This window comes from Amblyomma americanum, chromosome 5, assembly GCF_052857255.1.
Source record: "Amblyomma americanum isolate KBUSLIRL-KWMA chromosome 5, ASM5285725v1, whole genome shotgun sequence".
Classification (NCBI taxonomy): domain Eukaryota; kingdom Metazoa; phylum Arthropoda; class Arachnida; order Ixodida; family Ixodidae; genus Amblyomma; species Amblyomma americanum.
Genome location: NC_135501.1, coordinates 158054475 through 158067728, shown reverse-complemented (window position 1 = coordinate 158067728; position 13254 = coordinate 158054475). Strand labels below are relative to the sequence as shown.

The following is a 13254-nucleotide window of genomic DNA, read 5'->3' as shown; positions in this document are numbered from 1 at the left end:
CTGAACCATAAATTTCATTGATGAGTGGGAAAAGCCGTGATAACTAGTATTTGTCTAGCTTAAAGCCGTACTGCCTACAAAAAATTAGATCGTTATTTCTTAAGTTCTGCGTAATGATACTTTAGTGCGCTCACTAATTGCACTCTATTCATACACGAGATGCCTTGTCCTTCATCCCTTTTAAACACCGCACTATGAAGCAGTTTCCAGGGAAAAAATTCATTTTTTCAAGTGCAATTTTTTTCTTAAAATCCCCGCGAAAGAAATGTAGCCACATTTCATATTATTCATTGCGTTTTTCCATGTTCTGTTTGTGGAACATAGGCATTTCACATATACAGCCATAAAGGCGCTAGTATGCGCGAAACGTGTGTATAAGTTTGTCTTTAACAAGGCTCTGATATAGCAGGTCAATAAATCATTCTTTAGAATGACTAGCGTGCAGACAGATGAGAAATACTTGAGGCAGAAGTGCTGTGTTACGTTTCTTCATCTTGAAGGACCTCCATTCTGTTGGTAAAACCCGTGATTAAATCTCTTCAGCCTGGCTGATATTTACGCTCACTTGTTTAGTTTATTTCTTGGTGTTGCTTGTTCCACTACTATTAAACAGGCAGCCATAGGAACTTTGTTTCTAATGTGGCTCGCGGCTGGCTGCTACCAGCTATATATCTTTTCCAACCAGCTTGGGTTTCGCTGCTCTTTTACATCACTTTATGCTGGTACGAGGCCTGATGTGAACCGTACAGATGTCGATAACAAAGAGGCTTCCCGTCATTGATGACATTTGCCGCTCGTTGTAAAATATGACTGATATTCAATTTCAGGCGTTTAAGTCAGCGGTCTTTGGGCTTGCATGGGAACGTAATGACTTGCCCGTATTTGAATTCCTTTCCCTTAGGTTTTTCATACCAAATAGTTGACTTTCCTTTCATATGTTGACTAATTTCATTGCTTAAGCTAAGCCTGACGAATCTCTGCGTGTTTTTTTAAATGAAACTCCTGTTTTTCTCGCCTAGAATTTGGCTAAAATTAAACCATCCAGGCAACAACAAGCAATGCGCACAGTTTGCTTTTTCCAGCGCTCCAACGTGATGGAGTATTGTTTGTTCCCACTCTTGACAGTTACATTGCCGATGTTCCTGGAAACAGCTTGCATAAGTGCGTTGACTGTTGCTTACACCACACTTCGGAAGACCTTTTGCTCTGCGTGCCAGTCGGAATAAATAAATCGGTCCACAAGATTCGAAAAACTTTGTATGCAAGCCGACTCTGCTTTTTCCTCACATGAACTTCTTCATGCGCTGTGCCTACGTTAGTATTTCAACGGTGGCCTCAGGAGTCAATGCATCATATGTCGTCAACGATGAGGCGATTCCTGCCCTTCTCATCAGAGCACTAAAAGGTTGCTTCTGGACATCCAACAAAAAACTTGTCAAAGCATTTATTGCTTCAGCATTCGAGGAGCGCAAAGGGTTGCAGAACCCGTCGACATATGCTACAGCAGGCGGGGACTTTTCGTTGCTGTTTCTGTATGCTTGAGTGACCTGGAGCCAACTTTTTAATTTTTCGACACGCGCCTGATCTCTACGACCTTTTTTAATCGACTGACAGCTGGAACAAATTTGTTCTGTTGTGGGGCCGAAATGCTGTAGCTTAAAGACGTACTACAAGCCGGAAAGCTGCCGGATTATCTGAACAAGCGTCCAAGAGCCTGTGCGGAACGGGCACTGGCTGCAGAATAAACGCAAGTAGTATTTAAGTAATAATAATAACGTCATTGGCAAAGACGAATGCTTTTGTTTGAAGAACGCTGGGTATTTCGTGCGCAATAATCTGTCGTGTTGTGTTGTGAATTTGTGCACTGCATTCACATGGTTCTCTTTGCTATGTACATAGTATTACCAGATTTTCCACTTGAATCTTTTGATTCGTTTTACGAGCACCTGCTCCTTGTTTCGCATACCTAGTTTCTTGCTATGCATATCTGGTGTCATTTTTTAATGATTCGCTGCTCTTGTTTGTTCGCGATTTCGGTTACTGTTTTCATTTTTTTTAGGAACTGAGCCGCAAATATTCGCTTTTCTGGCTGTTTTTGTTGAACTAGTATGGCTGTTCACTTTTGCTTTACGTCAGCTATGTTACAACAATAAGATGTTTGAACACGATAGGCTACCAATGCCTCAGAATGTTCAAGCGCCCTTCCCTTAGTTATTCATGGTTGCTTCTATGTTTTCAGGAGAGTTCCCCAAATTAAACAAAATATGATCCTCCGTCGTCATTAGGAATAAATTTCGTCAGCTTGTGTTTTAAGACTGAACAATGTTCTGTTCTTTTTCTGTGTATCTCTAGTAATACTCTTGTGAAACAAATATTAAAGTTAGGTTGGCGAGCACTAAACTTTTTCTAAGCTTGGGGAAGTGTTGTACATGAGTAGAAAACGAATTAAGCCCTCGTTTTTGTTGTTTTGCATTGCTGTGATCTTCGGTTTCAAGTGTACACAACCAGCTGCCATTATGCTGGTCTGGTAGTGGCATTATTTCATTTTGCTTCCTGGTCCTAAACCAATCCTGATGCCTTAAGGCCGTAACGTCTACAGTGCACCAACATTTCTTGGTGTTCGTAGCTGGAATAGTTTGGTTTTATAGATTCTGTCGAATATGTACATTCGCCTGTGCCCTAAAATCACATTTGTGCGTGTAGTTGCTAGCAAGGGTTTGGATATAATCACTTACTTTTAAAAACACTTGCCACTCGACTGGAGAGACATAATAAATGCTGTTATGCTTCGCACTTCGGGCACACGCTCGAGCCATGGATGGACGCCAGCAGCGGCAGAGTTCACTGCGGGAGGCACCGTCGGGATGTTTGACGTCAGTAGATTATAAACAAGAGGGCAGTCAGGCACTGATTTGTTGGCAATGACTTAATACACTACTGTACGAAAATCGCTACAGGTTTTTAGCTAATCGTGTAGGGCAATTATCATGGTCCTTGTTCGTGTCCATGCACTCCTGAGAGCGCTTCCCTGACGGCAAGCCTGAATGTGTTATAACCTTTGATTGAAAGCAAATTAAATTGAAGATATGCCAGAAATAGTAACCAAAAGACAAACGAAACGCACGAACGTGAATAGAGGGAGGGCTTCAGGTCGGTTTTATCTCTTTTTATTTAAAAAGCTAGTAACGTCGGCAGGTAGTACAACCAGATAACCGTCCATATAGCAGAAGTAAGTGTGAGACAACACTGAACTATTGCGGCTGCAGGTCGGTGCGGAGATAACACCAATAACTGAATATTTGTTGACAGCCAAACCTTCGGTATATGGTCACTAACCTGGCCATGATTTGCCGCCAAGCATCTAACTGCTGGGGCAAACGTGATGAAAATGTTCCTGAAAGATCGTTCATCCCAATGTCAATCTTAAGTTCTTTCGCCACTAGAACAACATATTTTTGGAACTCACGCGCGTATTCCTTATGGTTTATCGATATAAGGAAAATGAAATATAGTTTTTCGGCTCTAAGGCAATCACGTTCACTACCGAAAAGTTGCTCAAGCATCAGGGCACCATTCTTCACTCTTTTTATTGGGTTCCGTCGGATAGCTGGCTCACACGACGCAGTTAAAACCGTTTTGTGCGGCCAGAGGAATTGTAGTAAGCGCATCTTGCCTTGCCACGAATACCGTCATTTTTGTTTAGCCAGCAGGAGAGATCAAGGTGCACCAGCTCGTGCATGCCTTCAGTAGACAGAGCTTGCACATTATGTTCGCCAGCTCACCTTTTTAAAGCACCACCTAAAATAATTGTGTCTTTTGTAACCCTTATATTACATTTAGAGGAACACCCCTGTTTAGCTTTGTGGTGAATACGGAAACAATGCAGTTTTGCCGAGGATGAAGAAGCCCAATTGGCTACCTGTAGACGCAGAGTGTTTCGACATACTCCTGTTCAGCATTCGCAATATCAACAACGACACCGTAGAGAATAGAACTTTATTTGCCATTAATTCTTATGTAAGGTGCAGTTTATTCGGAGAAGCTTCATAACGGGAGCAGGGCCAACAGCAGTACGCGGATAGCTAGTACAGCCAGGAGCGCGCACCAGGCGATGGCCATGCGGCTCACGCGTATGCTCCTCGTCTTCCTTACAATGGCCCCCGGACAGAACAGGAGCGATCGTTGGCGACTTAAGGGGCGGACAAGACAGCGGGGTCGTAGTATGTCTTGAGGCGCTGGATATGGACAGTCTCACGGCTGCGGCGTCTGAGATCGGGTGACGGCCTGAGGGGCTGAACAATAGTGTTAACTGGAGATGTTTTCTTCAAATGCGATAGGGCCCTTGATACTTAGCGAGCAGTTTCCGGGAGAGGCCCGGAATACTGGGAGGTATCCTCAGCCAGACAAGGGAGCCGGGCGAGAAATGCTGGGGTGATTGATCTTCAGCGTGGCGGGTTTTTTGAAGGGACAGGGTAGCTGCCGTCATCGACCGGGCGATCTGGCGGCAGTCTTCGGCGTGCCTGGCGGCTTCGTAAACGGTGGTGCACTCAGATGCGCCAGGGGGGTAGGGGAGAACAGTATCAATGAGAACGGAGGGACGTCGGCCGTAAAGGAGGAAAAAAGGAGAAAATCCTGTTGTAGACTGCGTAGCATTATTGTACGCGGACGTAATATATGGGATAATAAGGTCCCAGGTCGTGTGGTTTGAACCAACGTGCATAGAGAGCATGTACCCCATAGTGCGGTTAAAGCCTTCCTTCCTTTCATCCTTCCAGCTTCAGACAGCACTGATAATTTCTGTAATAAAATAACTTTCGGGGTTTGGTGCGTTTCTTTTCTGCTTTTTAATATAGGTATCTCAACAACTGACACCAAGCATTATGCGTGATCGGTGGGAGGTCACATTTCTCCTTCTCTTTGTGTACCTGGGACGAGAAATCGTTGAAGGTGAGTCTTTTTAGCACTTATAGCGACAGCAGGGCTGTCATCTTTCACCACACAAAGGTTCGCCTGGTGCGAAATTGATTAGCTTTCAGATATTGACACTATAATTTGATTCTGAGGCTGACAGGCTTGAAATGGAGAGAAAAAAATCAGTGAGGTACTTTTTGGAGGGTGGCTTGATTGTCGAATTTGGTGCCTCTTCACAGGTAGCCAGGGTAGATAGAACGAACAATGATTTAGTGAAGATTACGATGGCCATCAAAACCAACGAGATATATCGATATGAGTAGCATGCAGTAAATTTCTGCGCATATCAATACACTGTATTGTCAAGCATAAGGATGTGCGGTAGTAGGTGGGCTGACACACACAATGCTTGTGACCAGAGGAAGAAGAAAGCCACTTGAGCAAGGTGCCAGACCGGTAAGGCCATTTTTAAACGTTCACAATGATCATTATCGCTTGTCTAGCACAACGTATGTTTGTGGAGACATCTAAGTTATTGGCTCTGACAAGACGGAGGTTTATGTTAGTTGTGGGCGAAACGAATGACACTTCTTCCTATAAGCTGCGTTTTATAAGGCATGTCCTGCAGACTGCGGAGTACTAGTGTTTAGCCAATAGTCTTAAGTGCACTGCTCGAATACATTTTTTCATCGCACTGACGTATATTAGTGTGTTCTCTTTGTGTAATGGGGACGGTTTAAATGGTTTCTTTGACGTGTACACGGCTAAAAAACAAAATATGACGAAAGGACACACTGCAGACATTTGTTACGACCACACATTCAAAGAACCTTATTACACCAAGGAACCTACATCAACGCTTAAAACTAATAAAAATTACAGGGCTGTACTTAAGTCTGCTTAAGAGCGAAAATGCGAAAGCGTTTGCTTTTCCTCTCTTTCTCTCTTCGTTTGTTTTTACCGCGGAATTACTGGCCATGGCGCAGGGCTGTTGGCGGCGAAAGCGTGACGAGAGTGCTGGTCCCAGTGATCCCCGATATGTCGACATGTACTCGGTGTTTTCGTACCACCCGAACTACGACTATCCCGATAATCGTCGCTCTCTTTCCCCGTTGCCTCCTGCAGACCAAGCCTCACACGTGCGTGCATCGTGCCGCCGCTCCCCGTCATTTTTCCGTCGCACCACGGCCTCATCATGCAAGTACTCCTCCGCTCCGTCTAATACGTTGTTCGTAGAAGTTGAAGGAACTCTTGTGGAAGCATTTACACCGGCGTCGCTCTCGTCATCATCCTGTCCGAGCTGTAATTACTTTTGGAAAAAGTCCGTACCCCCTACTTCGGTCAGCGTTTACGTGCTGCTAATGAGGCTCCGATACATCCTTCTGGACAGTGTGCCGCTCGAATTACTATCAACTGAATTTGCATATTACATCGAACTCGCTGTGCTTTCTTCCTGTGCTCATCAATTCATTCTGGGTTGAGATTTCCTTTCATCAGCGTCCGCTGTCATTAGGTGCGGCCAACCATTCTTCTAGGTTACTGAAATCACCATGTATGACCTATCTGACCGAACACCTCACCGCATGAATATAGTCGCTGACCATGTCCTGTATCTTGGCTGCAATGATGTTATTCCTGTTTTCTCTACCCACATTGGCGGTGGGAACGCATTAGTTGTACTGAGCCCGCGCTTTATCTCACGATGAATGTTTATTGTTACGCCGCTACTTCGTTTTACACTCGGTTTAACCTCTACTGGCCGCCTCGAACATTACGCCCGAGCCTCCTGTATTCCCTGGCAACACCTTAAACGGTTACCGGCTCCTTCTGCTGGCCTCCTACAACCCCTTTTTTACCCATTCACTCCGTTAGACGCCGTCGGCATTAACCTATACGGACCTCTACCGTTAACACCTGCGTGCAATCGCTGGATAGTCACCGCTGTGCACCATCTCACCAGATGCATAGAAACTGCTGCTATTCCTCCCGCCTCCATTGTAGAGATCGTCAATTTTTTTCCTGCAAGCCACTCTTATGCGCCACGGAGCTCCTCGTGTCCTTCACAGCGACTATGGCAAGGCTTTTCTCTCCACCGTCTTGGAGCAAGCTCTTCATGCCTGAATACCGTCCACAAAATAACCTCTGCTTATCACCCTCAAACCCATGGCCTCATAGAGCGCTTCTATCGGACCATTTCGGACATGCTCTCGACCTACATTCAACCTGGTCATACCAAGTGGGACTTTATGCTCCCATTTGTTACGTTGCCTACAATACTTCGCTGCAACGAACCACCCGTTACCCTCTATTTTTCCTTATTTATGGCCGACCCCCTACTTTTCTCCAGAACCCTCCCACGAACAATTTACTTCAGGAATCACCCACTGCCACGCACTTGCGCGACTGAACATGGACGCTTTCCAGGCCCACCGTTCCGTTTATTCCCCCGGCGATGAGGTTTTACAGTGGACACCCGTGCGCCTACCAGGGTTATGTAAAAAACGTGCCGCTATAATGGTCTCTATACAGTGCTTGAAAAAAATCTCCTGTTAACTATGTGTCGCATCAGCTTCACCTGTTGCTGATCGTCGCTGTCGTGGCATCGAGATCGTCCACGAATGGCGCCTCAAGCCCTTTGCTTGTCACCCGTCATCACTCTAACTCGCAACCAGGATGGTCGCTTTCGTCCAGGAGGACAATTATTGTAAGCATTGTGCGTGACCTTCACCTTCAATTGTCTATATTCATCATCATCTCTCATAGTCGGTTTCGTTGCGAATGCCATTGCTGCGGCTGGCAGAAAAGCCTGCTCCAGACATTCCCAAGCTCATAATATTATGTTTAGACCTACCGCTCTGCTCTCCCTGTGAAAGTTTTTGAAAATGTTTTGAATTCAACCCGTGAGTGACCTAGCTACACAGTGTCATCAGCGAATTGCATATAACTATGGTATTCTCTATTAACTCACATCCACAACTGTTCTTAATGCAGGCCTCTGAATAATTCCCATAAACAGGCGGTGAATAGCATTGGCGAGGTTGTGCCTGCCTGCCTCACACCCTTTCTAATTGGCATTTTATTACTCATTTTATGGAGGACTATGGTTGCTGTGCAGCCGTTATAGATATCTTCCAGGATTTTCACATAAGCCTTACCTACACCCTGATCACATATTTGCCTCATGACTGCTGATGCTTTTCTAACTGTAAAATGCTTTCTCGTAACCTGTGAAGGTTCTCTGTAGGGGTGGTTTATATTCTGCACATTTTTATACCACCTAATTGATAGCGTGAATTTGTTTTACCATCTAGTAACCTTCACGAAAGCCTGCCTGATCATTTAGTCGATTGAAGCGTAAAGTTCTCCTGACACAATTATCGATTGCCCCAGTTAATTCCTTGTAGGCAACAGACAGTAAGCTGATTGCTTTGCAATTTTTCAAGCCATGGATGTGTCCTTTCTTTTGTATAAAGACGATGTTACCGTGCTTCCAAGCTACTTGTACGCTGCAGGTCGTAAGGTATTGCATGTTCAGGGTGGCTAGTAGTTTTTCAAGCACAATCTGAGCATCGTCGTTGAAAAGATCTACTGCTACGCGATCCTCACGAGCTGCGTTCCCTCTTTGCATTGCCCCCAGAAGGCTTATTTACTTTCTTTTTCTATGCTGGTTGTATGTTTGATAAGGAATCCCACACGAAATTCTTGTCTTCTCGCTATTCTGTGGTGGTATAAAAGGTGCCCGTCCTTTAGTGCTGTATATGCCTCACCTGTCCTCCTAACCTCAATAAGCCCTATGACATCCGACTTATTCCCGCTAGTTCCTTGAACAGCACTGCTAGAATAGCCTCGCTGGTTAAAGTTCCAGCGTTAAGCGTTGCCAGGTTAAGTTTCGAATGGCAGCCTTTCCGGATCCAGAGATTTAAAAGCAGCCACTGCTGCGCCACAGGTCCGACCACCTCCTTTGTCACTAGCTTCGCAGCCACTGGAGACTAAGGGTCAAAGGTTAATTTGTGCACTCTCATAGGAGGTTGTGGTCAAGTACAACACCAGGGGTGCGAAATCCTGTTCTGTTTCGCTGTCAGTTCAGGTCACCGATTTCAGGCCGTACCCGAGGCCTGCTTATGCTATTCCATCGACACGCGGGTTTTTTTTTATCCGGAGACAATTACGCGGCATCGGGTATTAGAACCTCCGTCCTCTTGCGCTCGAGCGGGATTTTCTACCTCAACGCATAAGACGAGTTCAGGAACATAAGCTCAGATAATTTCTTTCAGTTATGTTTACGCACCGATTTATTAATGTCAATTTAACCACCATGATGGCTTAGCATTTTTTTCATTTCGCAGGTGATCCCGAGATCGAGAGCTTGATCAGAGCCACGACAGTCGTACTTAGAGACGGAACGCGAAACGCGCTCGTGTGCATCCCAGGTGGCCGAAATTAATACGGAGCTGTCCACTTCGGCGTCCCTCATAGCCCACAGGTCGCTTCAGGCCGCAAATCCCCACAATTTTCAATTTACTCAATAGTGCAACGGTCGCGTGCTACCAAGTTTTTCCGGCCTCACAAATTTGTAGACCACATTTCACCCTCGTCTTCACTGCTGTCGTCCTGGCGCTGCGGCTACCGCCCGCTAAGGCAGAATAGGTTAACCGCTGGCACAAGTAGGAAGAAGAACGTTCGCTTTTATTTGACACCTTCAAAGAACGGCGCATCACGACTCTCTTCGACGCGTGGTAGGTGCTTTCGTGCCCGACATGCTTCATAGCATTCCGATGAAAAGTTCTCGATACCTAAGGTTTATGTTACACTCTAAACATAAGTTAGCATAAAAAAAGCAAAATAGGAGCGAGCTGTCTTCTAGCGCACTCCCGTTTAGGGGCTGGGCATACTGTTCAATGCCTGAGGTAGATTTTCATTCCTAAAGATGAGGAACACTTACGGCCGGCAACTGAAATAAATTACTTCGTGAAAACATGAAAAAGTTAAGCATTTATGAAGATTTTACGCGATGATTCAGTCGCCTCTGTTTACTAAACTGAAGGTCTTCGGTACCACTTTTACAAGCCACTTTTCATTTATAACAGCATCAAGTCCCTATACTTTGCAGTCGGAATATGCCTCCGTTGCCAAGAGTTCCTTCCGTATATTTAATGATCTAAATCTGCTCCGGGACTTGAACACAAAAACTTGCCTCGATAAGGGTGTGCGCTAGTGGATATCTTCCTGCCATTTTACTCCGATAGGGGTTTTATCGTCGTTAGGAGTGTATGCATCCCGGTTCGAAAGAAGCTAGACTGAATCTTACGAGAACGCGAACTAAAATCACTTCATGCTGAATAAATAACGATGTGCCGTACTACTAATCGACGCTGAAACAGCGACTGAAGAGGAGCTATATACAGGTGCTGCGAACCTCCTCGGCTCTGTGGTGTTCCTTTGGAGAGCTAGACTCCTGGACGCCTTGTCCGACGAATTGTTTGTTTCGTAACGTCCAGGCTCAAGCTACGAAGGAAAATATATATTAAATTAAGTTTACCTCAATTTCCGGGTGATGTTGTGTTTTTCTTGCCAAAAATGGCCACTGAAATTTATTCTTGCTTGAAAGGCTTCGTGTAAATATTTGTCCATATATACCTCTAAACCTCTCCTGCCCGCCATAAATGCGAATACAGAACCAACTAGTCTTGGGTAGCGACAGATATGCATTTTTTCCACTCTTGGGCGGTGCTGATGAGATGCGATATTTTACACCGTGGCGAAAGCACTCGTGCAGTTTACAGTGATAATTCTATTAGCTGTATATGACCGGCAGGTGACTGCGGCGCATCCGCAGGAATATTGGCGTTGGTCTCCACGACGGCTGACGTATTTCCCTCAGGCTTCTTAGACTCTGTGCTTTTAGATACGGTGCAGCTTAGCGCACTCAGAGAGTTTTAGCAATGATAAATGGAGGCATTAACGTGGTTCCAGCTAAAGTCCCGAAGCCAGTCGAAAGTATCCGCATACAAAACTTTGCAGATACACTGCAAGAAACCGTTTAAACTCAAGAGCGTGGTAACTGTTTACAACTTGTATTGCATTAAAATGATTATCAGTTACGTGGTAGGACACAATTCAAGATGCCTGTGATATGCACAGATCACTTACGGCTGTATGAGTGAAAAGTGGAGTGATTCTACACTGACACACAAGGATAAAATTGAGGCCATTTGCTAATCCCCTTTAATACATGCGCTAATCAAAATACAAAGCTCGAAGAAAGACTGACGTACAATACAGACATGTTAGCTATTATCTTCTTGAAAGGAACTTTACAGATCTATGCTTCTTCTACTACTAGGATTGCAGGCAGTGGCCCTCACCAGAACACACTTTTTTATTGTTGCGCGCGGACCTATCCTAGCGAAAGTAGAGAAAACTATCCTCCTGTCAAACAGCTTTTCTTTGATCATGCGGGCAGTTGTCGGCGCCCAAGAACAGCAGTTTGTGTAGGTAAATCAATTTTGCCTCATTGTGTCAATTTCCCGGCATCTGAAGATGTTCCAACAAAACTGCACCGGTCAAATAATTTTCTAAAAATTATGCGGGTAGGTTCACCCTACGCTAGGAGCTCCTAGAAATACGCGTCCTGTGGTCCACAGGGCGATGAGAGCAGGACTCTATAAGCTGAGAGAAGGGTGATACGTCTGTTTTGGTCACTTTCTCTCCGTCGAAGAAGGCCAAATCTTTTTTTAACGTGTTCCATGCAAGCTCTAATTTCCCACCAAGCGTTCATCGTGGCAAGTCAGCGCTCGTTAGCTATCAAGTCGGCGTCAACAGGACCAAATTCTCAGACGTATTTATTCTGAATTCTCGGAAACATTCTGAAGAGCAATGCTAGCACAAATATGCGAGCCCTGCTTGAAAGCGCTTTATATGTAGCCGTCCGCGAAGATGGCAGCAGCAATAAGCATTTAATTTTAAAAGAAAGGTTTCAGTAAGTGTCCACGTTGTGTGATTCAAGGACGAGGGAACTTCGAGGCTCGCTGGCCGGTAAGTAGCATGGCGCCACCTCATGCGTGCCAGTTATCTGCTTAGACTGTCCGATAGATTCATACATTGAATGTCAAATGGAGAATTTTGAATAAATAATGTTAGAATCCAGCGAGGAATTCTCTCATAAAGCTGATGCCTTTACTTTTACATTGATTTTAAAGCATGCAGGCGTAATGAACACAAGGTCAAATGCTTCCATGATGTCGGAGTGCCAGGACGTATGTGCCCAGGAGTGAAGCGTTGGCCTTGCAGTGGAACGAAGAAGAGATGCGCATGCGTAGAAGGAACTGCTCAAGATTCGGATGGCTACTGCGTACACCCCCAAGAGTGCAGTAAGTTGCTAGTTTTCGACAATTACAATATGCTCAACATTTAGTGGGGTCTGCAGGCTCAAATAAATCGCTCGAACCTTCAGCAGCATGGAAAGAGATACAGCTTGTGAGCGGGAGGTTAAACTTTGGTCATGTGGTGAGAACTTGCCTATGGCATTTGCCTCTTAGTTTTATTTCGGGAGTTTCGAAATAAAAAAAAAACGCCATGCGACTGTGTAGATGTTGGCACAGTTACTCAGCATTTTCTCTTGCTCTAGTAAGGATTGTGGTTTATGAATTGAACGTGGTGCCAGAGAGGTTTGCAGCCGGGCTCTGTGGAGTTAGCGTTGTGGAGCCGAGGTAGCATTCAGGTCAGCATGTCACTTTTGGAGTTAATGAGTTGCAGGTAGGACCGCCTGTGGTGCTTCAAAATAAGGGTTTATCACTCCTTGTTGCTTTATAGCACTGGGCTTTCCGCCTTGAATTTAATATACAGAAGCGGTAGCTCTGTGGCTGAATTCAGAAGCCATGAGACCTCTCTAAGCGCCATTAGGCCTACATTTGTTGACGCAGTCGTAAACTTGCTATTAGCTGTTTGCGAACGTGTCTGTACGCAACTTTTGAAGTGAATATTATAGATTTCGGGTGTTTCAAGTTATTCAACACAGATTGTTTTTTTAAGAGCAGGGAAAGATTTGTCTGTGGGGTCTGAGCATGTTGATAATACAGCATGGCAGATGGACATTATCTACGTAATAGAATGCAACGAAACGACGAGTAATAAGCTAAATGAACTGATCAACTTTTATTTTTGGATTTGGGATGCAAGGTTATATTGAGAAATTCAAGGCCTTCGACGTAAAAGGTGAATCCAGTTTATAACGTGTCTGAATCAACATCGTACTTCGAGATATGGGGCGTAGGAAATATGGTTTTGTCATCTCGTTAAGTTGGCTTTCTAGTATTACATGCTGATAAAATGGCATCGCTGCAC

General features: G+C 44.9%; 1 long non-coding RNA gene across 1 annotated transcript; it reads left to right on the top strand.

Moving 5' to 3' along the window:
* The first annotated feature begins 1666 nt into the window (after positions 1-1666).
* LOC144135192 (uncharacterized) lies at positions 1667-12275 on the top strand. The gene is made up of 3 exons (XR_013315405.1): positions 1667-1747; positions 4854-4947; positions 12111-12275. It is a non-coding gene; the product is annotated as an uncharacterized LOC144135192 (long non-coding RNA).
* Positions 12276-13254: the final 979 nt, after the last annotated feature.